The 24,127-nt window shown below is 37.6% G+C and overlaps 1 protein-coding gene and 4 non-coding genes across 5 annotated transcripts in view; all 5 read right to left on the minus strand.

Moving 5' to 3' along the window:
- The window catches only part of nhsl2 (NHS-like 2), a 221,653-nt gene that overhangs the window by 194,114 nt on the left and 3,412 nt on the right, over window positions 1-24,127 (minus strand). The gene's annotated exons all lie outside the window — the stretch shown is intronic.
- trnas-gcu lies at window positions 52-133 on the minus strand. Its single transcript has one exon. It is a non-coding gene; the product is annotated as a tRNA-Ser (tRNA).
- trnas-gcu lies at window positions 1,330-1,411 on the minus strand. The gene has a single exon. It is a non-coding gene; the product is annotated as a tRNA-Ser (tRNA).
- Window positions 2,346-2,427, minus strand: trnas-gcu. Its single transcript has one exon. It is a non-coding gene; the product is annotated as a tRNA-Ser (tRNA).
- trnas-gcu lies at window positions 15,135-15,216 on the minus strand. The gene has a single exon. It is a non-coding gene; the product is annotated as a tRNA-Ser (tRNA).

The raw sequence follows: 24,127 nt of genomic DNA on the forward strand, positions 1-24,127 counted from the left end.
GACTGTCTGATAGACTGTCAGTCTATCTCGTCGCTAAAAACATTCATAGTACGACGAGGATGGGATTCGAACCCACGCGTGCAGAGCACAATGGATTAGCAGTCCATCGCCTTAACCACTCGGCCACCTCGTCTGAAGGCACCAGTAAGCTTAACAAGATAGCAACAACACAGATCAAACCTGTTCCCGTCAGTCACGGATTTTTGCTCACACATACAAAGTGATGGCACACTTGGCAAAATGCCAGGAGTGGTTAAGATTCGTAAGGACTTAGTCAGGAAGCGGAACTGGTGCGGCCACCATATCTGGATAAAAGTCACATTGTTCAAAAAGGATGCGATCCAAATGTAGAACACAATAGATTAACATTCCTTAACCACTCAGCCAGCTCTTCCACATGAGCAGTCATGTAAAGTAGGAGAGAAAAAAAAAGCAGATGTAAGGGCTCAGGTGGGAGCCTCTTATTAGACACAGCGTTTTACTCAGAAACAGCTTATGAACACCATTTAATTCAGTTCTTATAAGCAGATTAGGCGTGTCTAACATGCAGGTTTGGAACAAACCACAGCAGGATTTCTGTTGGTGTCTTGTGGTTTATGGTTTGTGTAATGTGTCCACACTGATTTGTTCCTGCTGCCCAAAAAGAGCTTTTATAGGAAATGAGTCAAGTGTAGTCCTGTAAAAACATCTGTGTAACTTGGCTCTGCTCAAGTCAGCACCAAGAGACCGTTACAACTTCCTCAATCCCAACGTTTGTCACCAGACACATTTTTTATAATATATCCCTAATTTTCTAAGAAAAATATGTTTTTTTTATCCTCAACAGCTGCTGAATAACCACTTGTATCTAACAAAAAAATGTAAGACGAAACAAATGAATATTCTTTGTTATATTGAAATGTCCACAGTTATGTTAGACGGTCTGTGTAGAATAAACAATCAAAGGTTTGATTAGTCTAAATCTTTTAATAATAATAATTGAACATCATTGATCTCACAATGGAGAAATTCTCCTCTGCATTTAACCCATCCCCTTGGGGAGCAGTGGGCTGCCATTGTGCGGCACCCAGGGAGCAATCAGGGGTTAAGGGTCTTGCTCAGGGACCCAGAGTGCAGGCCGTGGGGATCGAACAATGTACTTCCAACTTTCTCAGAGCACAAGCATGCATCTCTAACCACAAGGCCATCTTTAAAATAAAGGTGATTTCTGAAGAGCTTTGAATTAACAGCTAAGGGTAGTTTTAAGTCAGACTTCCCAGTCTATAGGTGACAACATTGTAAACCCATGTTGTATTGTGCTTTTTTCCTCGTCGCCAGAAAAACTTCATGCGACGAGGATGGGATTCGAACCCACGCGTGCAGAGCACAATGGATTAGCAGTCCATCGCCTTAACCACTCGGCCACTTCGCCTGACAAAACATGGATGGATGGACGGACGGGCGGGCGGGCGGATCATCTTTGGAGCGGGACCGTTAGTTTTCTTTTTGTGAAACCACCTGCTTCTTAATCCGGACCCAACCTGATATGGTTTTCTTTATTCGGACCCTGCTGCTTTTAATTGGTTACCACTGTTTAACAGTTAAAGTTTGCATAAAATAGTGCATTAGACTGATGTTTGACACAGTAAAAACGGTGGCATATTTTTAATAAACTACTTTGTTCATTCAGAATTCCCAGTGTATAGATGGCAACATTTAGCCTGACGTAGTCCTACTCAATTCTTGTCAGAATATGAGTCTGATACTGCTCCATAGAGCTGTGATTATGGGGCGTGTTTTGAACGAACCAGGAAAAAAAATGCCTCTGCACTCAATGGACAGACGTACAACCAATAAGAGCAACGGAGTGCGTGACGTATGTTAAGCGATGCATAGTTGTTATCAACAAAAATCAAAGCGTGCTGTTGCATGCCTAGAATAAGAAGATGAGCCTTGATCGCATTTCTCTGTTCCTCTTTTAAAATTAAATTGCTGTCGATATCTTCTAGAACAGACCTAATAGCAGAATCTACTCACCTCAACTCACCGGCGGCAGCCATTGTTGTTGTCACCCAAGCGCGCATTGGTCACGTGGTTGATTACGTTACTGTTTGTCATCTGTCCATCATAGTATAAAGCCCGCCCTGACAATTTGATTGGATCGCCTGACAGTGGGCGATAATACTCGCGCTACTATGGAGCAGAGCCAGAACGAACTTCCCGACCTCAAACCTTGTGGGCGGGACTAAGTTCGGAATGGCACCCAGGATAGGCAACATTGTTAACCCTTGTTGAATCTACACTTTTTAGGGATTTAACCGCATGCATGCATAACATAATATCCTCGTCGCCAGAAAAACATCATGCGACGAGGATGGGATTCAAACCCACGCGTGCAGAGCACAATGGATTAGCAGTCCATCGCCTTAACCACTCGGCCACCTCGTCTGACAAAAGCAGAGTTAAAAATCATATGGATCGACGGACGGACGGACTGACAAACGGATGGATGGATGGTCTTTGGAGCAGGACCGTTTTTTTTTTTTGTTAAACCGGGTTGGGGAAGCTAAGAGATATAATACTAATGGAGCTTTTTTTGTTTCTATTAAACAGGTTTTGGATATAGGTGAGGGTTTAAATTTAGGGTTTGCATAAAATAGTCCAGTAGACTCATGTTTCCCAAAATACAAGTCTGACACAATAAAAACATGACATATTTTTAATAAACTATTTAGTGTAATGCATTTTTTCTGCCAATATGTTTACAGTTTACTTGTCCCAAAGCCATCACATCATGCTCTCATGCTTCATCCCTAATAAAAAAAATAAATAAAAGGAGTAACTTTTAAAGCCAAGGTTCGAAGGGCTGATATGAAACAAAGCTGGAAGGAGACTTATAATATATTTTCACTGATTACCAGTTTTGTTTTTTTTGTTTTTTTTAAGCAAGTTGTTGTTATTCCCTTCCCATTATCATCGTAGCCCCACACCCTGTACAGGACAGTGGATGACCTCGTCTATTCTGCCAATCCAACATTTCCCTTTAACGACGACCTTTCAGACTCTTAGATGGCTATGGGGTATAACAGTCTAACAAAAAAAGCCAAACAACACCCATTTTTAAAGGGGGTGGAGCCCTTCGTCTGTTCCAATTTGCATAAAACCTCAAACTCCACACTATTCCTGACGTTTTGAATCGAAAAACTTCCTGGATGGGAAGAGAAACGTCTTCAAACTCGGAAACCAAGTCCAGCGGACTGTTTCCAATTTTTTTTGGAAGTAGTCAGAGATATCCAGATCAACACCAAATGGAAAGAAATGAAGAACATTATGAATATTTGTCAAATATTGTGAAGATCCAAGTTAATAATGATAAAATATATGTTTTATATTGAATATCAGCAGCATAGAAGGTCAGCTCATTGAGCAAAAAATGAAGAACTCCGAGAATTAGAAAGTTTTGCATAATCTACTGTTTATGTGTCCATTATTGCAGACCAAAGGTGGCATTCTGAGGTACAACTCTCAAAAATAAAGTTCATAAATGACAAACCTTCAATGCCACAAAAGATAAACTTCTCTAAAACACTGTGTTCAATAATCAGCTCTGTGTCAGTAAAGAGCCGACTGCAGAGCCCGCAGAGCATCGAAACAAGTAAATAAGGCGAGTGAGAAATGGCAGAGTGCCGGTTTCACACAGGGCGACGGGGGCACACAAAAGGCAGATAGAGGGCATGTAAGAACGGCATAGAAAAATACAGAGCAAGAGAAAAAACATGCTGCATCATCCACTTTAGAAAGGGTCTGTTTTATTTCCAACTGAACCCATTACAGGCAATAATAAAAAATAAAGTGAGGCAATAAATTATAATGTGGAGAAGTATCAGATTATGGTCACACTGGAAACCTCTGTGCTCATACTAACATCAGGCACACAGGGAAAGTGGTTCTGAATTAGGGAGCTGTAGTTTGATACCTATTCAGATGCATGCTTCTATACAAACACAAACAGACTCATTTCAGTCTAAGTTTGAACAATGAGACGCTAATTTAGGACCTTTTGTCATGTTGACAAGTGATTGTGAAAACATATTCATTAGAGAAGGTCGCCCTTTGGAAGAACTTATTTGGTTTGGAGTACAGAGCCCTATAAGTATCGCTCGCTTAGCCTAATACCAGCAGACTACATGCCCAAACTTTTAGCTGCTTTACAAGGCTTTCTTTCAACCAAAAGTTGTTTTTTATATTTTATGTATTATGTATATATGTATTATGGTCAATACCACATTCTTTAAAGTGCAACATATTCACACACTCCATACAACCAATATCAGCATGAATTTATAAAGTAAAAATAGATCAAATGAGTTTCTGCCTTGTTTTTTACGAAATGGTTAAAGGAATTTTGTTATAGACAGATCCCCTGCAGCAATTTGCTCTTATTGTACTTGACAGTTGCAATCTTTGAAATCGCACCTAAACGTAAAAGATGATCCAGTAACCCTGATTCCAATATGGCTGCACACAGTAAATGTAGTGTTTTTGGGTATAAAAAACTAACTAAGCTTAACTGATTTATTTAATTCAAAAAGCGGCAGACAAAGTGCTGTATGTTGCATATTTGGTGTAGATAAAATGTCTTTAAGGGCAGCGCAGTGGGTAGCACTGCTGCCTTGCAGCAAGAAGGTTGTGGGTTCTTTCTGCATGGAGTTTGCATGTTCTCCCTGTGCATGCATGGGTTTTCTCTGGGTACTCCTTCCTCCCACAGGCCAAAAACATGACTGGTAGGTCAATTGGCTTCTCTAAATTCTCCTTAGGTGTGAACGGTTGTTTGTTCTGTGTTGCTCTGCAATGGACTGGCAACCTGTCCGGGATGTACCCCACCTCTCACCCCTAGACAGCTGGAGATAGGCACCAGCGTCCTTGCTTGGAATAAAGTTTGTCAGAAAATGGATTGGTGGAAAATGTCTTTAAGAATATAAACGTTGATAGTAGTGTAATGTGTTTTTTCTTGTCCAAACCCCAACTTCAAAAACCAAAACCAGGAAGTGGAATTTTTTTTTAGCTGTGTAGTTTAATAAGCATCACATGAGAAGCACTGCAATTTAAAGTGAATGAAACATATTGAGATTTAAGTTTATGCCGATTTTTTTTAACCTTTTTTAAAGTGGACATGTGCAGCTTTAGCTCTTCATCGTAAGATTCACGTTAAATTTGGTTCATAGCTTTTAGCAAATAAATTTATTTTAAGAACAGGAATTTTCTCATCCTGCTGTCTTCATTGATCCCTTCCTATTCCACCCATTAGTGTAAAGAAAACAAGGCACAAAGCATTTATTACGGACATTTTTTCAATGTATCTAAACGGAGAATAATTCTACTGTCACACTCCTTTTACACCATTTGTCTAAAGTAATTTAAAAATGAAATAAATACAAAACATGTACTTTTTTTCCTTATTTTTTTAAAGAAAAGACAAGAAGTCATTGGACGGGATGTTTAATATTGACAGTGCATCCATTAATGGATGCCTTGGGGATATATTTAACCCCCACTTTAGAAATTGATTATATGAATACATTTACCATGATATATTCATTTTGTGCTTTCAGGAAATTAGATTATATGGCTATAATATATCATTGCCATCAGTTGCTGTTATTTTAGTTTGACCAGAGGCCATCATTTGTCATTGTTAGATTGTAACACTCCCAAAGGAGGATCAGAACAGAAGTTGGTTGAAATCCAGCCGGATTTAAAGAGTTTTTAATGTTTACCCTCGTTTTATTTATTAATACCTTACCAAAATAGAAATTATCAGACATACATTGCCTTAGTATATAGGGGGCAAAAAGAAGGCAGAGGCAAAGTTTAGGTGTGATATGGGAGTATGAATCGTGGAAGGAGTGAACTGACCTGGAGTCGTTCAAAAGAGTGCAACAGGGAAAAAGGGGAAACTATGGAGTGAATTTTGTTCCAGTATTGTTGCAATCAAAGAACGTGTTCTGTAAATGGAAAATAAAAAAAAATTGCTATCCAGAAATAAATAAATAAAAACCCTAATTAAAAAAAAGGTTTTGAGAGTAAATTTGCTGTTTTCTCATATTAAATTTTTTCAAAAAAATTTATTTTATCACATTTTTTTCTTATTTTATTTTTCAAACTTTTCTTTTCAAAAAAATTCTGAACAGATGTTCTGTTTGTCAATGTGAATTTTATTGATGGCGTTCATTTTCAACTGCGTTATGCAGATCCCATTTTTTCCCTTCAAGCATTATATAAAAACTCGCTCCTGACCAATAGAAATGTTGTCGCTAACATCCATACAGACCAATAGAAATACGTCTTTGTTCCCCCCTCCAGAGGAAAGTCCAACCCCGCTAAAAGGAAGAGAATATGATCTGTAAAACACAATTTAAAAAATGCAATGCATATTTTTCAGTAGTGGAGGTGCAATGCTCCATCTGCTGATTGTAATTTTGAAGGATTCAATAGCACCACTGGTAGCTTTAAAGTTTGGATATTGGAGCGTCTGTTTACAGGGATATAGGATTAAAAAAATATTGCCCATGTGGTAAAATCTCAAAGCACTAAAAGTTTTCACTCATAACAGAGCAAAGCAGATTAATCCTTTCTAGACTGCAATGAGTGCAAAACAATCTGACAAAGAGACATTTGAAAGAAACTGATTTTAAAAAAGTTTATAGTTGTTTTTAAATAAAAAAAATTTTTTTTTTAAATAAATTATGAGAAGAAAGAAAAAAAGAACATGTGAGAAAAGTACACTCAAAACCGTATTTAGATTTAAAAAAAATAAAGTTTTATGTCTGGATTACTTCTTTCCAACTTCAATTTGCAAAATGCGTTCTTTTCTTGCAACAGTAATGGAACAAAATTCACTCCATATAAGTCCAAAAAACCTATGTGAATCATCACAGTGCAAAAACATTTTGTCCTCACAAATCAGAAAATCTCCAATAAAATCCAAATGAAAATCCAAGTTGCATGACTCATCACCTTAACTGAATGCAAGAGCATGGTCAGCGAAAATGAAAATACATTTAGGACAAAAAGAGGCAGCAAAAAAAAACGCTTTACAACTTAGCTGGATGTTTATAAACATACTATTATTTACAGCATAGTCACTGTACAGCGTTTTGGTCACAGACTAGAAGGATGTATGGGTAGAGACACACACGCGCAGACGCAGTGAACCCTGCAGGGAGGGTGGACCATGTGTTCAGTGTCAGAACTGTGTGTTCTGCAGCGTTCCTCCATCCACAACACGCTGCCAGTAAATAGTTTAGTGACAGCACTGGACAAAGGAAGGCCTTTTCTCTGCTCGCCGCCTCAGATGAGAGCCCATATTAGACCACATTACAACATCAGTGCTCCCCAGGAAATCTGAATACCTTTATTTTAACAGCTTAAACAGTTTGGATGATGCTCCTACTGAGAGTAAAGGTGCAAATGTCTATATACAGATATTTTTATGAGCATTTATGATTTTAAAGCTGTGATTAATTCTATAAACTAGTTCTAATCCTTTAAGGAAACATGTTATAACTCTTATGTTATTCAACCATTTCTTTATCTAGTGGCTCATTTGTAGTAAAATGTACGGATTGCTGTGATTTGCTACTTTAATGCACTGTTTTCTGCACTTTTTTGTTCAAGCTGCCGCAGTCGTATTCTGCTAGAAGACACCGTCCAGACTAAATAAAAAGCTAGTTACCACAGATATAGAAACAAACTAGCAATTCTGTTAGTCTGTTAGAAGGATTACTGGAAATGTACCTTATGCTGAGGAACAATTATTAAATTAAAATGTCAGTGATCCAGATTATGTATGAGTTTTAGCTATAAGTGTAAGTCCCAATATGGGGCAAAATATGCAGCTTGCCAGAGGTTGGAGCTCTCCCAGTGCTTTTCTAGTTCATATATGTCTTCTGTTTGTCATTTCCTATCAGTAAAAATGTGAAGAAGAAAAAAATTTTAACACCAACATCTAATCAATGCATATTGTAAACTTTTCTGTCCAGGGGTCCGTTTCAAAAAGCAGGTTTACTGAAAAATAAAACTGAAATCAGGGAAACTGAGTTTTCCATTTCACAAAGAGAGTTTCCTCAACCTCTGTTTCAGTCGCCGTAGTAACATTCTCCACAGAGCTAACCTGGCCAGCAGCAGGTTTTATTCAGTAAACTCAGAGTTTACTCTGTCCCCGCTCTCCTAACATCCAATCATGCTGTTTTATCACCTGATTTAGTCAGATTTAATCACAGTTTTGTGCATAAATAAAAAATCTAAATCATTCACTAGGTCCGTTAGACACATTAGGTTTTAAAAACAAACATTGCATGTCCGTTTGACGAGGATCTTATTAAAGAATGATCTGCACTTTTGCACAGAGAGTTAAATATTGATAGGGAGAGGATTCTACAACGCAGTTGACAGGATATATTCATTGTTTTTGTTTGTTTAATATGTTAAACTGCAGTCTTTTTATCTTTTTATTTATTTATTTTTACAGTACATGAGGAACTACTGAAAATATTTTCAGATCACACATAAACAGATGAATTAAATTTACAGGGTATAAGGAATTACACCAGGGTTAGGATTAGATTCACTCTGTGATAATGACCTACTGAGCCTACGGGCACAATCTGAAGCCATTTTAGCCGCTAATAACCATTCATTGGGATGATAACATCTGAAGCGGCTGGAAACAGACACTCACTATTTACTGTTTTAAAAGAAGACAGAATCAAACTGGGAACCACATGCGATGCTGAACAGGCCCTACCTGTGTGTGTGTGTGGGGGGGGGGGGGGGGGGGGGGGGGGATTGTCTTGGTCAAAATTAGCATTTGAACCAAATGACACTCTTCACATCTATAATAAACATTCTGTATTTCTAAAATTGAACTCTATCTCCATATTCCTATTATTATGGGTCAGCATTTGCATTATTTACACTATAAAGAAATGTTTTACAGATATAATAATACATATTCAGTCAAGCTGATAAATGTCAAATATAGAACTTGATTGTTACTGGTACAATTCAGCTTTTTTCTAACATTCCAAAATTCAGCTTCTGCTGCACAATGTAATTTAAAGCCTCTACTATTAAGGTTCTGACTTGGAATGTGATTTTTGCTAGGAAGAATCCTATTTTAGTGATCTACAAATGGAATAACATATAGGAAGTGCTTTTAATAAATGTAAAACCGGCGTTCCATAGCTCACTTCATATAAACCTACACATTAACTCAAGCAGCACTCTTCTCCTTTGCCATCTTCTTCTCGTTTGCAGCTGTAGCGCAGTTTCTCTGTCTTTTCAACACATTTCGTCTGTCTATATGTTCTATCCTGAGCTTCAAAAGTGGAAAAGTTTTAGTTTAACCTCGTCAAATATTCGTTAATAAATCTTCTTTAAGGAACATTCTGCTATCTGATCATGAATCGATTAGTCGAAAAAATTATTAAAAGATTAATCGATTTGCAAAAAGATCATTAGTTCCAGCCCTAATCTTTATAGAGTTTAAAGGTTTAATACTTCTAATGGTATATTAAAAAAGTTTTTACAGGTAAAGACTATATATTTATAGCCTTTTTTACACAATAAAGGTTAAACCCTGACATCATTGTTAGACCAGTGCAATCTTTGGGTTTAAATTTAGATAAAATTGCCTTATTTTGACTAATGTTTGTTAATCACACCCTTTGCTGTCTCGCTTCACTTAAAACGTGCTCTACTTCTCCTTTGCGCCTCTGTGAAATATCCTCCACCAGACGTGGTGCTTTCTGTCCGACACCTGGAAGTGATTGCCTCCAACATTACAGCACGCCCTGGCTGATGCATCGCTGTCGACAGCCAGCCCTTTGTGCTCCGAGAGAGAAGGCGTCCAAAAAAACACACCAATGTAACCACTATGTGTTGCACACATGCATCACATGACGCATCTGTTCATTCACACTCAGAATGACTATCATTCACTATGAACCTCTATAATTGTTGGATTACAGAGAGTAAGTGCAAACCTTTATGTTTACTTTGTGGATTGAAGATGGACGATATGAACCATTAGAAAACAATAAATTTGTTACCTTAAATTTCTTGCATTTATTCTTTTAAAAGTGGACACATCTGGCAGAGAACCTTTTTTATCCCTTTAAACTGCCCCAAGTGGTCATTTAAGGAATTGCAAATTTGGTCACTGACTTTATGTCTACAGGTGGGGACTTAGACTGCCATGGAAGGAGGCAAAGTTGTTTGTTTTGTTCACATTTCTGTGTTGAACTGACTTTACTTTTTTTCTTTGGATCATTATCCCATTAAAAAGACCACCTGTTTTGTATATAAAATGTGCTTTATGATGTCATGCACTCTAACTAGCCTCCTGCTGGCCTTTGTGAAAAAAAAAAAGAATCACAAATCTGCTGTAATTAACGGAGGCCTTGCATTAATAAATTTTTACACGAGAGGGAGTATTTGTTACTGAAAAGATGAATCTAACTGCACAGTTCTGATTGAAGCTCCAGTCCAGTTAAGCAACAATGATTATATTTGTGATGGTAGGACGAAAAAGTGCATTATTTTCTCAAACTGGCTCCCGAGCAACAAGCCTCAGTATCAACTGTTTAAACACTAGATGATCTGCCTGATTTCACTAACTAATCCTTTCTTCTTAGATAGTAAAATTATTTTTTAATGCTATTGTTTTTTTTATATAACAGGATTACCAGCAGTAACAAAATTCATGTCAGCTGTGATTTGTAAAAAAAGATCTCTATATGTTTTATTTCTATGTGTACTTATTCAAAATGAATGTGCATTTTTTAATTATTATTCTTAAAATGCATTGCTAATACATTAGATAACAGGTTTATTTATACTTTTTGCCATATACTTCCAGCTTTGTATGTATTTTGAAGGAAAATGTTAGACAATACCAACACCGTGTATGCAGAGTTTCCCGGTGAGAGTTCCCCCAACACTAAAGCTTGTGCACCTTGTGATAAGAATGGTGCTACCAGAGTAAAGGTGATATCTCCTCCTCCTGCCTACCTCCTTTCAGCATCTCCACTATGTTTACATACTGCTGCCGTCATGCTGTCTGCTCTCTGAGTGTGTCCCTGCACTCAGACAACATCAGATTCTCCTGCCGTTTCGCTGGGGTTGGGATTAGCTCTATAGGGATAGTATAAACACCGTCCCCTGCTCCATGTCCCCAGATAAAACAAGGAATGTTCAGCAGGAGAACAGAGGAAAACCAACTCCTGGGTAAGAAAATAGCTGTTTCAAAATCAGAATCAACTTTAATGGCCACGTTTGTTTAAATAAACAGGGAATTAGACTTCAACTAAACTTCAACAAACAGGGACTTATCATACTCTAGCTTCACTGTTGGTAACTTCTCTGGTGTGTTTATTATTTATAGAGAGGAGAGAGAGTTTGGCAGGACTTTGGGAGGATCCATCAATCTTACTCACTAGCATTCCTTTTTTCCCCACAATAAAGGCTCACTGTCTGACTCTCTGTCATGATTGTTTATGGGTGTCAGCTTGACCAGCCGAGACCCAATATTTAATGGAGAGGCAAGACAAAACTGACATTTTGGTGGCTTTATTTAACTCCAGCTGGTGCACACCAACACCTTTTTACACTAAAAAGAACAAACAGCATGTTATACCAAACTCAATTCATGTGACATGAAGGAAAGAACCATGAAAAGGGATTACTGAGAAAAAGAAGCAAATTTAATGTGCATACAAACAATAATACCCGATACACCCAATATTAACATACATACAAATCAATATAATTTAACTAATCTAAAGTCAATCACAAAAAACAACAAAGAACCTAACAAAACTCATTCAAAACTAATCTCTGATCATTTTGGTTTGCTCCAAGTGCATTGCAGCAACTGGAGCACTTCTACCTCTTTCTGCCACGCCCTGCTGAGGAGCCAAACCAGGAAAAGGTAGGTACTTTAACTTAACATAACCAGAAATTAAGGAAAATTCACTGACATTAATGTTTACACTTCTTTCCACAGTCAGGATGGCCCTCAGCTTTACAAGAATGCATGTCAATAATGTCCAAACAAAACTACAATTAAGAACCCAACTATTTGTTCCAACTTAATATTACAAAACACTAAATCAACAATCATATTTCATGGGGTAATGGGACTCCTGGTCCCCATTACAAGGGGAACTTCCTTCTTTAGGAGTACCTTTCAATCAACTCCATGTTTAGTAGCAAATATGGTGAAATACTGAAATACACATCTGTTAAATACATTCATTTTAGATTCTTTGCACTGATTTTCACCAATGTTTTCTTTAAAGTACCATGTAAAACTCTATAACACAGCACGTTCTGTTTGAAAATAAACCAATCTGCCTGAATACACTTTCAGTAACAGATTTCAGCTTTTTCCTGTTTTTTGAAGCCACCACCTGTTGATGATAACACCCTCGGAATTGACAAGTTGTTCACTTGGATATTTTAAACTATCTTCTTTGTGAGTGTATCATAATTTCAATCTCACTTTTTTCTCCCAGATTTTTATTTCTTCTTTATGGGACAAAACATTAAATAGGGTTGAAACACTTTTGCTATAATCAGACACATGTTTTCATGCGTGCCATCCTTTACCTTTGCAAGTACAACCAGAGTACTTTTTTGTCATAATTCCACAAATCGTGTTTGGACGAAGAAGAATGATGAGTACCATCCCAAGAACACCATCCCTACCGTGAAGCATGGTGGTGGTAGCATCATGCTTTGGGGGTGTTTTTCAGCACATGGGACAGGGCGACTACACTGTATTAAGGAGAGGATAACCGGGCACACATATTGCAAGATTTTGGGGAACAACCTCCTTCCCTCGGTCAGAGCATTGACGATGGGTGGAGGCTGGGTCTTCCAACATGACAATGACCTGAAGCACACAGCCAGGATAACCAAGGAGTGGCTCTGGAAGAAGCATATCTAGGTTCTGGTGTAGCCTAGCCAATCTCCAGACCTAAACCCAATAGAGAATCTCAGTGTTTCTCAGTGATAGGCCAGAAACCTGACTGATCTAGAGAAGCACTGTGTGGAGGAATGGGCCAAAATCCTTCCTGCAGTGTGTGCAAACCTGGAGAAAAACTAAGGGAAACTTTTTACCTCTGTAATTGCAAACAAAGGCTACTGTACGAATTATTAACATCGATTTTCTCAAGTGTTTAAAAATGCTTATTTGCAGCTGTATCATACAAATAAATCTTTTTTTTTTAATCGTACATTGTGATTGGTGGATTTTTTTTTTGATTATGTCTCTCACAGTGGACATGCACCTATGATGACAATTTCAGACCCCTACATGATTTCTAAGAGAATAGCAGGGTGTTCAAATACTTACTTTCCTCACTAGGTGTAATCTAAAAACCTGGACTCTGGATGGATATAAAATAAACTAACTGCATGTCCAGTATACTTAAATAGCTTCATTTTTTTTTTTTCCTGAATGCGCTAGTGAAATTAGCCTCTGGCCTTTTGGTAGTTGGAAATTCAAAACTTTAGAAAATGAGGAAGGATATTGAAAATAAAAGTCTCCCTGCTCAGTGATATAGGGAACTTGCTCCCTCGCCTCTGAATCATCCTTGCCAGTAGGAAGAGCGCAATAGTGGGGGAGGATGAGGAGAAATGAACATTTTTACACTGAAAAAATAGTGAGGTGCATAAAAAAAGTTGTGTGGGATTATAAAACTTTGGAACAAGAGTTAAAAAAGTCATAGGTTAAAAATGGATGGTTAAAAAACAAGTCAAAATAAGTTTCATTAACCCTTTTTCATCAGGTTTTTGCTGCAGGATGACAGTTTTCAGAGTTTGGGGAATAAAATTGAAATCATCAGGTAGATGTACCTGTGAGAAACAGGAAGAAGAGGGATAGGAAGAAGGATTCTCTCTTGTTGCCTCAACAAGCACTTTAGGTTCACTATTTACTCAAAAATGAATCAGTAAAACAACAGCATGGTTACATACAAACTGGCTGTAAGCCTCTCCTAAAAAAAACGCCTAACAATGGTGTTTGTCAGCCTAATAAATAGGCTTTGAAACAATTTCTTATTAGAGTAGTCAGTAAAAAAATGAAAAACAACACTGTCTGTTTTATATAATATCCTGATTAATCGTAGCACTTTACAAAGCTGCCAGCAGATTTGCTTTGGAGGGTTGTTATTTATAGTGACAGCTGAGTTGGTTTATGATCCTTAATAAATATTTACTGTTTTAAAAAGATAAAAACCAATCAGAGCATCTTCTAGATGGAGAAGGTGTGAGTGGGTGTTGCCCTGCGATGGACTGGTGACCTGTCCAGGGTCCACCCTGCCTTTCATCCATCGTCCCACTGTAACCCTGATAGAGGAAGAGGGAGAAGATGGATGGATGGATGGATGGATGGATGGATGGATGGATGGATGGATGGATGGATGGATGGATGGATGGATGGATGGATGGATGGATAGAGGGATGGATGGATGGATGGATGGAGTAGATGAGTCATCTTTGGAGGAGGACCGTTAGTTTTCTTTTTGTGAAACCAGGCGTTAGAAGCTAAAAACTGGGAAAATTAAAGTGTAAGTAAAAAAAAATAAAAACATTTATCTTTTGGCCAAATTCTAAAGCCATGAATCAATCTGTCCGATTCACATGAACATCTCTGTAAGAGAGATAATACTAATGGAGCTTTTTTGTTTCTATTAAACAGGTTATGGATATAGGTGAGGGTTTACAGCAGAGGTCACGGATTAACGGACCGCAGTCCAGATCCGGGTTTACCTGCTTCTTAATCCGGACCCAACCTGACATGATTTTCTTGAATCGGACCCTGCTGATTTTAATTGGTTACCACTGTTACCACAGTTAGAGTTTGCATAAAATAGTGCATTAGACTGATGTTTCCCAAGTCTGACACAGTAAAAACGTCGGCATATTTTTAATAAAATACTTTGTTAATTCAGAATTCCCAGTATATAGACTGGCAACATTGTAAAACCATGTTGAATCTACACTTTTTAGCCATTTCACTGCATGCATAACACGGAGGATTAGAAATTCATGGCCAATAATATCCTCGTCGCCAGAAAAACATCATGCGACGAGGATGGGATTCGAACCCACGCGTGCAGAGCACAATGGATTAGCAGTCCATCGCCTTAACCACTCGGCCACCTCGTCTGACAAGACACCCTTATTGTGAAAGATGAGATGGATGGATGGATGGATGGATGGATGGATGGATGGATGGATGGATGGATGGATGGATGGATGGATGGATGGATGGATGGATGGATGGATGGATGGATGGATGGATATTGTTAGCATTGGATTGCAAGCTTAATCAGGCATGCTGTTAGCATTTAACATTGATAGCATTGGACACTGATCTCTATTTCTTCACCCTATTGCTGATAGACCGTTGGTAGTACTGTGACGTTGGTAGTACTGTGACGTGCTGTGACGTCACCGGCTGCCATATTGGTACTCCCTAGTTAGACCGGTTGGAATGTGAACAATATATGCACTACAGCATCGAACAGCGATGATGTTCTCATTTTCAGGGGGGGCTTAAGACTTTTTAAATAAAGATAAAGTCAACACTTTGACACACACTTTGTATTTCATAGCATCAGTACATTGCTGTCATTTAAGGTAAATAATAGACACATTGCATATTCAGTATGAAGTCCCTAAAGTCTATAAATCATGTATAAATCATGTAATATAACAAATTATACAAATCAATGACAACAAAATTAGTTTGTTAATAGAGCATAATAATAGTGTAGTCAGATATTAAGAATATTACACACACACACACACACAAAATAACACACACATACTTGTTCTGCCATCTTAGTGAGGACCATGTGTTGACTCCCATTGACTTCCATTGATTTTTAACCCTTTCTATGCCCTAACCCTAAAACTAACCCTGAACCTAACCATTACTAATCCATACCTCACCAAAATAGCAAAATAGCATGTGAGGACCGGCAAAATGTCCTCACTTTGCAACAACTGGTCCACAATTTGATGGTGAAATTGGTAAAATGGTCGTCACTCTGAGGACTAGACAGGTACAGATATACTCGCTATCTGACAATGTGCCAAAAGTGCTAAATTGATTATATACATCTAATATACATGTATCGATTACATTGTTATGGTAATTACATGATATTACAGGCATTTTTATAGCGCAACTCTGTGAGAGTGGGGAATACCAAGATGGCAGCAGGTGACTTTAGTATTTCGACCTATCAGCAATCAAGTGGATATATAGAGATCAGTGGTATTGGGTGGCCTCGTGGTAGCATTGGATAGGATTGATGTTAGCATTGGAAAGCCTGGTTCTAACATCGGATTAACTATCCTTAGCAATGGATAGTCTGTTGGTCACATTGCATAGGCTTCTGTCGCATAATGCAAACAACAGCCTATGCAATAATAACACCAGACTATAAAATGCAGATCGCATTTTATAGTCTATATTTAGCATTAAATAGTCTGGTGTTAAAATGTGAAAGCCTTCTTTTCATTGGAAAAGATAATGTTAGCATTAGATAGGTTGGTTTTCAATAGACGCAAAACACTAGCCTCGTGAGACCATCCTGATCTCGCGAGCTTTCAAGGTTTCACTCGCAGATCAGTCTGGAGACTATCCGTTAAAGAAAATTTGGAGCCGTTCACCAAACGAACGTCCAATCAGTGTTGGCTTTGAGGCGGGATTGAGGTGGTACGCAACGAGAAGCGCGACAGTTCAGTCTAAAGAACATGGCGGCTTCAGCCGATGAAACTAGCGTTAGCGTGGCTATCGAGCAAGTTTTATCGGAGTATTTCTTCACTGAAAGAAGAGCAAAACACTGCTCTGGAGGCTTTTCTCAGAGGAAAAGATGTTTTTGCTCTTCTCCCGACTGTTTTCGGCAAGAGTAGCCTGGCTTGTGGTTGTGTTTTCGTCATCGTTAGTACGTCATATGCTTCGTCTGATTGGTTTATTTGGCCCGTCTATCACCAACATAGGCCAATCAGCTAACCAGTATTTTCGCCCCTTCCCAAAATTACTTCAGCGGAAGGTATGCGGAGCAAATCCATCTGGCGGAGTCAGGTTAGCAAAACACTGAAGTTGGCTTAAAATTGCAGCTTTGGAATGGAGAAAGTCTTAAAGGACACTTTCACCACTGTTTCACTACCTTAGGCATCTTTAATCTACTCTATTTTAATTTAAAAGCTACAATAGCTACTTAGACTCTTCAAACCTGGATCATATTATGATAGGAGAATTTATTACACATAGTTGGAATTTGTTAAAAATTTAAATTAGCAGCTGAAATAGGACTTAATATAGCATCCTGCTCTATGGAAGTAGCCAAAAGTATAGTCATACAAACCCAGGTACCATTAATCTTTAATATAAGGACATCTTCAAAAACTCTAAATTACTTGCTCGGGGGGTTTGCATTAAATGGCCATAGTTAAGAACCACAACCCTATAACAACAGGCTTTCATGGATATAATCATCTAAAGCAAAGAAAACAGTGGTTAAAATGTTTTTAAAATTATGTTTGATTAAATCCCTGTCGATGTTTTAAGACCTCCATTGATTCAAGACGGTAAAAATCCATTTCAGCTTTGGTCCCACAGTGACGGGCCTTTAGAATTAAACTAATCCATGTTTTATGAAATAGCTGATTTATCCACAACTGATATTTACTTCTTTTAATCACTTAGCAAACATTGAAAAGCAATCTATTTGTTTTAATGGCTTTGCTGTTATAAGAGATACAATCTCCAAAAACCTAGATGAAAAAAGGCACAAAAGGAAGGATCTCTGCTTTCTTCAACATGCTTGGAATGCTTTGTCCTCTTATGGTGAACAGCAGCCAACACAACATGGCAGGAAATAAGTCCAGTGTGAGAAATTTTTGAAGGAGGTGTTTTAAAGGACAGAGTCCTCGAGTTCAGGCCCTTGTGAGTGACAACTTCCAGTGGAAAGTTTACACACATTCCCTCCTGATATCAGAATCCTTTCCTAAATAATGATCCACATCCTCTCTGTATCAGTGGGACTCCTTCCTCCTTTCCTTGAGCAGAGGAACGCTGCTTAGATCCCTACAATGATCCTCCACAAACGGGTGTCTTGCAACAACCCCGGCAGATCTGACTGTTACACAAACTCCACACTGGGTGGAAAAAATCCCCTCATCTGGGGCTGGAACATGTGTTTCAGTGTACATTTTTTACTTTTTGGCAGGTGTACAGGGGGAATCTCAGTGCTTTTTACTTGTGGAAAAGCCCACATGCAAGTAATTCTTCTGCATATGAATGAAGGGGAAAATGTAAGCTCTTTTTGAAGGCAACAAATTTGAAAAGTATCCGAAGGCAGGTGGATGTTATCAGGATAAATTCTGCTTTTTTTTATGTTTTTCTTTTTCTTATACTAGCAGTTAAATCTCACATCTACAAGCTGAGCATAAAAATGGCTCATTATTTTCCTTGGCTTTTAATCTGAGATGTTGACTTTGTCGAACATCATTAGTTCAACTTTTTTTATTTTCTTTAGTCCAACTGTTTTTAATTTTCTTTTTTTGTTTCTGCATTTTTATTTTTTTTTCTACTTGCTTTGATTCTGTTTTATTTTCCTATATTTTAATCATGTAAAGCACTTTGCATTGTCTTTGTACTGAATTGTGCTATACAAATAAATTTGCCTTGCCTTGTCTTGTCTTACTGTGTTTCTTTTATTATTTCAACTTGTGTATACAAAATGACAATAAAAGTTGTCTAAGTCTCTGTTTCACTGCATCATCAGCACTGCATGGATGTCCCAATTGTTTGTTTAAAAAAAAATGGGATTCAGGTTGCAGCTCATACCAAATTAAACTCATTTATAAATAAAAGTTTTTTTTTCTTTTAAAATATGTGTTGCCATAATTATTTAATTAATTAAAAAATATGTTTTTCTATATTTTTTCATGTTGCATCTGCATTAAAAGTAGAAAAAATTATCAAAGCTAAAGTTTTAAAAGTGCTTCACCTTTCCACAAGACTTTTCCTTAAATTTAAAGGGGTTTTAATGATACCAGAGCTGCAGCAATGGGAGCTATTTTGAGGTTTATCAGATAAGACCTCATATATATATATATATATATATATATATATATATATATATATATATATATATATATATATATATATATATATATATATATATATATATATATATATATATATATATATATATATATATATATATATATATATATATATATATATATATATATTTGAGGCTTTTTAGTCGATTTAAAACAAAATCTCGTCCATTTTCCATCTTGGTGTAGTTTGTTTAGTCAGGGGGTGTCAGTAGGGTTACACATCAACCTTCGATGGTTTGATGATTGCGTGAAAGCAATCAAAGCCTGATTTAACAAAGTTGGCAGGTGTTAACAGCCAATGCCTTCCAGCAACCAGTTATGCTATAACATTGTAGAACGTGGAAGAGTTAAGCTAAAAAAATAATGGCAGAGCTTATTTTTCTTACTGCATAAAGAGGTGTGCAACCTTTTCCATATCCATTGGGTTAACTTTTACTGGAAAAACTATCCAAAAACACACTAAGGATACAATAGAAAGCTCCATGTTAAAAAGAAAAATAGCATATGTTCCTATTACATTTGGTGCCAGACTGCATGCTTTGATTTGGTTTTTACTTGAAGATTCCTGAGTGAAAAATAACTTTTCAAACTAAATTTTTCACAAAAAAAATTATTAAGTGTTTTGAACCAATGTAGACATCCTATAGAAGTAAAAAAAAAACCTTAGCTGCTTTAAAACCATATTTAGAAAGCCAAAAGGAGCACGTCTGGCTACAAAAAAGTTTAGATAAACACAGTTTATCCCCCAGCTAATCGGGATTATTTTACAATATTCTCTTAGTAATTGCATCCAAATCAAAATAAAATGAAGAGATGTTGAAGATAACTTTGACGACGCCTCCAGGACTGCAGGGAATTCAATCTGAAAAACTCACACAGAGAAAAAGGATAATTAGAAGAGTTTTATTGATAAGAAGGTATAGTCTTTGGCGCAGGAACATTCATGCTGATTTATGCTTGACATGCATGAGTTGATGAATGAGAATAGGGATGTTCCCCCTGGCTTCAAACTGGTGGTGGTTCAATGAGCTGGTTGACGAGATGATGTGCTGAGCAGAATTGAGGGACTAGAAGACTGAGGGAGCTGACGCCGGGGCTTCACTCAGAGACTCGGGATATGAGGTCCTGCTTGGTGATGCAGGTACTGTGAACTGTCCATGATGAGCAAGCATGAAGCGACAGTGGAGAGGAAAAACTCCCCTTTGGGAAGAAACCTCTGGCAGAACCGGGCTCAACATGGTGGTCTTCTGCCGGACCAATGCAGTGAGACGAGGGATGGTGACAACTGGGATTAATACCCTCTGATGAGGTTGAGGTGAAGTCGTGTCATGAGGACGATCCAGCTGCGATGGCGGAGAAGGGGATGGAGGTGGGTGAATTGTCATCTGAATCGAAATCCGACATTGTGCTTGCAGGATAGCGGGATTAGGATGAGGATTTGGAGAGTTTATAAAGTGGAAGCAGGACGATGATTGGGCTTCATGGTGGAGTAGTTCGAAGCTGATTGGCTCGCTTCGGAGACGGATCAGCTTCTGATTGGATGGAGTTAAGCCAGAGTTTCTTCAATTGAACTTCCGCTAGAGCTTCATGATTGATCCCTTGCACCCCAAGCACAAACTATTTCACTAATAAACACTATCTATTGATTAATATTATTTTATTAGGAAATGGGAGAGGGGCATTCCTGGATGTCACACTTGATTTTTGTTTAAATATTAATAAATATGTAAAAATGGATGAAAACATCACTGTCCCCATTTCCTATTTTAATTTTCATAAAATATATTTATTTTTATCTATGAGCTGGAAATGTCCCCAGATTAAATTGCAGGAATCTGGTCACCTTATGCCAGACTGAAAGCTTAGACTTGGTTTCACTTGGATATTTTTCCTGAGAGAAAAGAAAAACAAGAAAAGGTAAAAATTTCCAAAATAAAAACTTATTAGGTGTTTTGAACCAATGTAGACATCCTATAGGATTGAAACCCCTCCTTAGCTGCTTTAAAACCATAGTTAGAAAGCCAAAATTAGTGTGTCTGGCTACAAAAAAACAACAGATAAACAATTCATCCCTCAGCTAATAATAGGGATTATTTTACAATAATCCAATAATTTACCAGGTGGTCATTCTTTACTTTCGGTTAGTGATCCAAATCAAAATAACGATGAAGAGACGCCTCCAGGACTACAGGAAAGATTGATCCCTCGCACCCCAGGCACAAACTATTTCAATCTCTGGCAACCTCAAGCCACAAGAACAGTTTCTTCCCATCCACTACCAGCCTTATCAACAAGGCCCAGAGACCCCCAGGACACTTAACACTGCCTCTCTACCTCCCCCGTTCAGGACCTTGAAGCTACACCAACGAAGCATCTCCATACCTCCTGCGTTACATTAATGCACAGTCTACTGTGTATATGGTATATAGCTATATACCATATACTGTATATAGCTATAAATTCTGTATTCTGTATATACACTGTAAAAATGTTCTGAAAATGAATAAAAATCTCTTAAAATAAGTGTATTTACCCTTAATTTGAGTAGGAAAATAAGATAATCTGCCAATTAAATGAGCATCTTTACCCTTAAAATAAGATAATTAGATATTATGTACTTGAGATAAGAGACTGTGTTTGTTTTTTCTTATTTAAAGTGTACATTTTCTTATTCCATTGGCCAAAAGTTTTAACCTGACTCTGACATATGGATTTGCTCCCCATATCCATCTGGAAACCTTCCGCTGAAGTAATTTTGGGAAGGGGCGAAAGTACTGGTTAGCTTATTGGAATATGTTGGTGATAGACGGGCCAAATAAGCCAATCAGATCAACGAAGCATATGACGTACTAACAGAGCGAGGATGATAACACAACCACAAGCCAGGCTACTCTTGTCGAAACCTGTCGGGAGAAGAGCAAAAACATCTTTTCCTCTGAGAAAAGCTCCAGAGCAGTGTTTTGCTCTTCTTTCAGTGTAGAAATACTCTGTAATTCCGATAAAACTTGCTCGATAGCCATGCTAACACTAGTTTCATCGGCTGAAGCCGCCATGTTCTTTAGACTGAACTGTTGCTCTTCTCGTTGCGTCACACCTCAACCCGCCTCAAAGCCAACGCTGATTGGACGTTCGTTTGGTGAACAGCTCCAAATTTTCTTTAACGGAAAGTAGCCAGACTGATTAGCGAGTGAAATCTTGAAAGCTCGCGAGATCAGGATGGTCTCACGAGGCTACAAAAGTTTCACTTACCTGCTCAATTCAAGAAAAAATGCACTTATATGAGGAAAAATTTATTTCATTAGACTGAGATCTTTTGCAGTGTATATCTTTTATGCACCATCAACACCAAATTCCTTGTAAATGCAAAACTACTTCTCATTAAACTTGATTCTTATTTTGATTAAAACTGTAATTTTGCTTAAGGTAATTATTTCTGCAGCAGGAAGAATAACTGCTTCTTTATGTTATAGAAAGTGTTTTTATTTTTAATATTTCTCTAACATTTTGACTTTTTTTTATATCTAGACAATATAAAACCCTCCAATGGGTGCCAACAAGTGGTTATCATTCACCCTTTGATCATGTATTACCCTCCATGCAAGTTTTATAAGAGATGTTAAAATCAGCAGGGAATGAAAGAAGCAAAGGCAAACGTTTGGCCTCGTTATGTTGATGATGTAAACAACAGTGTTTTCTATCTTTATTAGCACAGTAGGAGGTTAAAAAAAAGAGGCGGTGAAACAAGAACAGCGATGAGAGATGGAGGCCCACAATGCATGTATTGATTGTTTGGCTGTGTTATTCTGCCCACGTGGTAGAGACACAGAAAGAGCCCACGCAGAAGAAGAGTTGAGATGATGCCTCCCTAAAACACACGGAGAGGAGCACCTAGACGCACACGGATCTCTGGGAAGTCAACTAAAGGACAAGTTTTTGGTTCTTTTTGTTTAATTTTTTTATCTTCTTCTCCTTCCTCCAACTCAGCATCTGGTCTGTGTTTAAAGGGTGTTTCTCTTTCTGTCATACATGCTCAAACACACGCACACACGTTTCTGTTCACTGCTGGCTGTTTCATGTTAAAATGTTATTGCTTCACTCGTTTGGTCACTCTTGAGAGTAATAACGCAAGCAAAGAGGGAAACCAGTGAGGATCTTTTTGCTATTTACACAGGAGAGTTTTTTCCTTTATGTTAAGTAAATATTTAAAGCTATTCTAAAGCAGGTCTCATTCATAGTACATTCAAGTAAAACTAAATATATTGATGGAAAGCCCTGCAAAATACCATAAAATAAATATCATAACTGGAAACTTTATCAGGATTTTATCTGATGGACAAAACAAAGTAGTAAATTATAATGTGCTATTGTTTTATATTGGAAATAAAAATGTGAAAATAATCGGTGGATGTCTGACATCCAAAACATTGGTGATGTAAGACTCTGTAACCATCACTGTTCCCAACAACCTCAATAAGTTGTTACATTCATGCTGATTTTGCTCAGTTTCTACCTTAGTCAGTTAAATAACATGCTGCTGTCATTTTGCACATCCCTGATGTTGCTGCTATTTCCAAATATCCATTAATGTAAAAATGTTCATAGCTGCATATTGGCTATTTATTCTCCAGGTGCACAGTTTTACATTGTTAAAACATTTCACAGTACAGTATTTAATTGTTTATTTCTATTTCTTCACTATTATGTTATTCTTATACTTTTTTCTAAGGGCAACATTTGTGTGACCATTTTTTTCTATAATCAATTTGTTGCTCTAAAAACCAGAATTTCCCTATTGTTGGACAATAAAGGGATTTTCTATTCTATTCTATTCTATTATCAAGTCTCCTGATTCAAGACATGGCGGCCCTTTGTTGTTACTGTCAGTGTCAGTACAGTTTGCTGCCCTAACCAGAGACAACTTCATCCCATATTT

This window comes from Cyprinodon tularosa, unplaced genomic scaffold, assembly GCF_016077235.1.
Source record: "Cyprinodon tularosa strain WSP-4 unplaced genomic scaffold, ASM1607723v1 ctg321, whole genome shotgun sequence".
In the NCBI taxonomy this organism is placed as follows: Eukaryota; Metazoa; Chordata; class Actinopteri; order Cyprinodontiformes; family Cyprinodontidae; genus Cyprinodon; species Cyprinodon tularosa.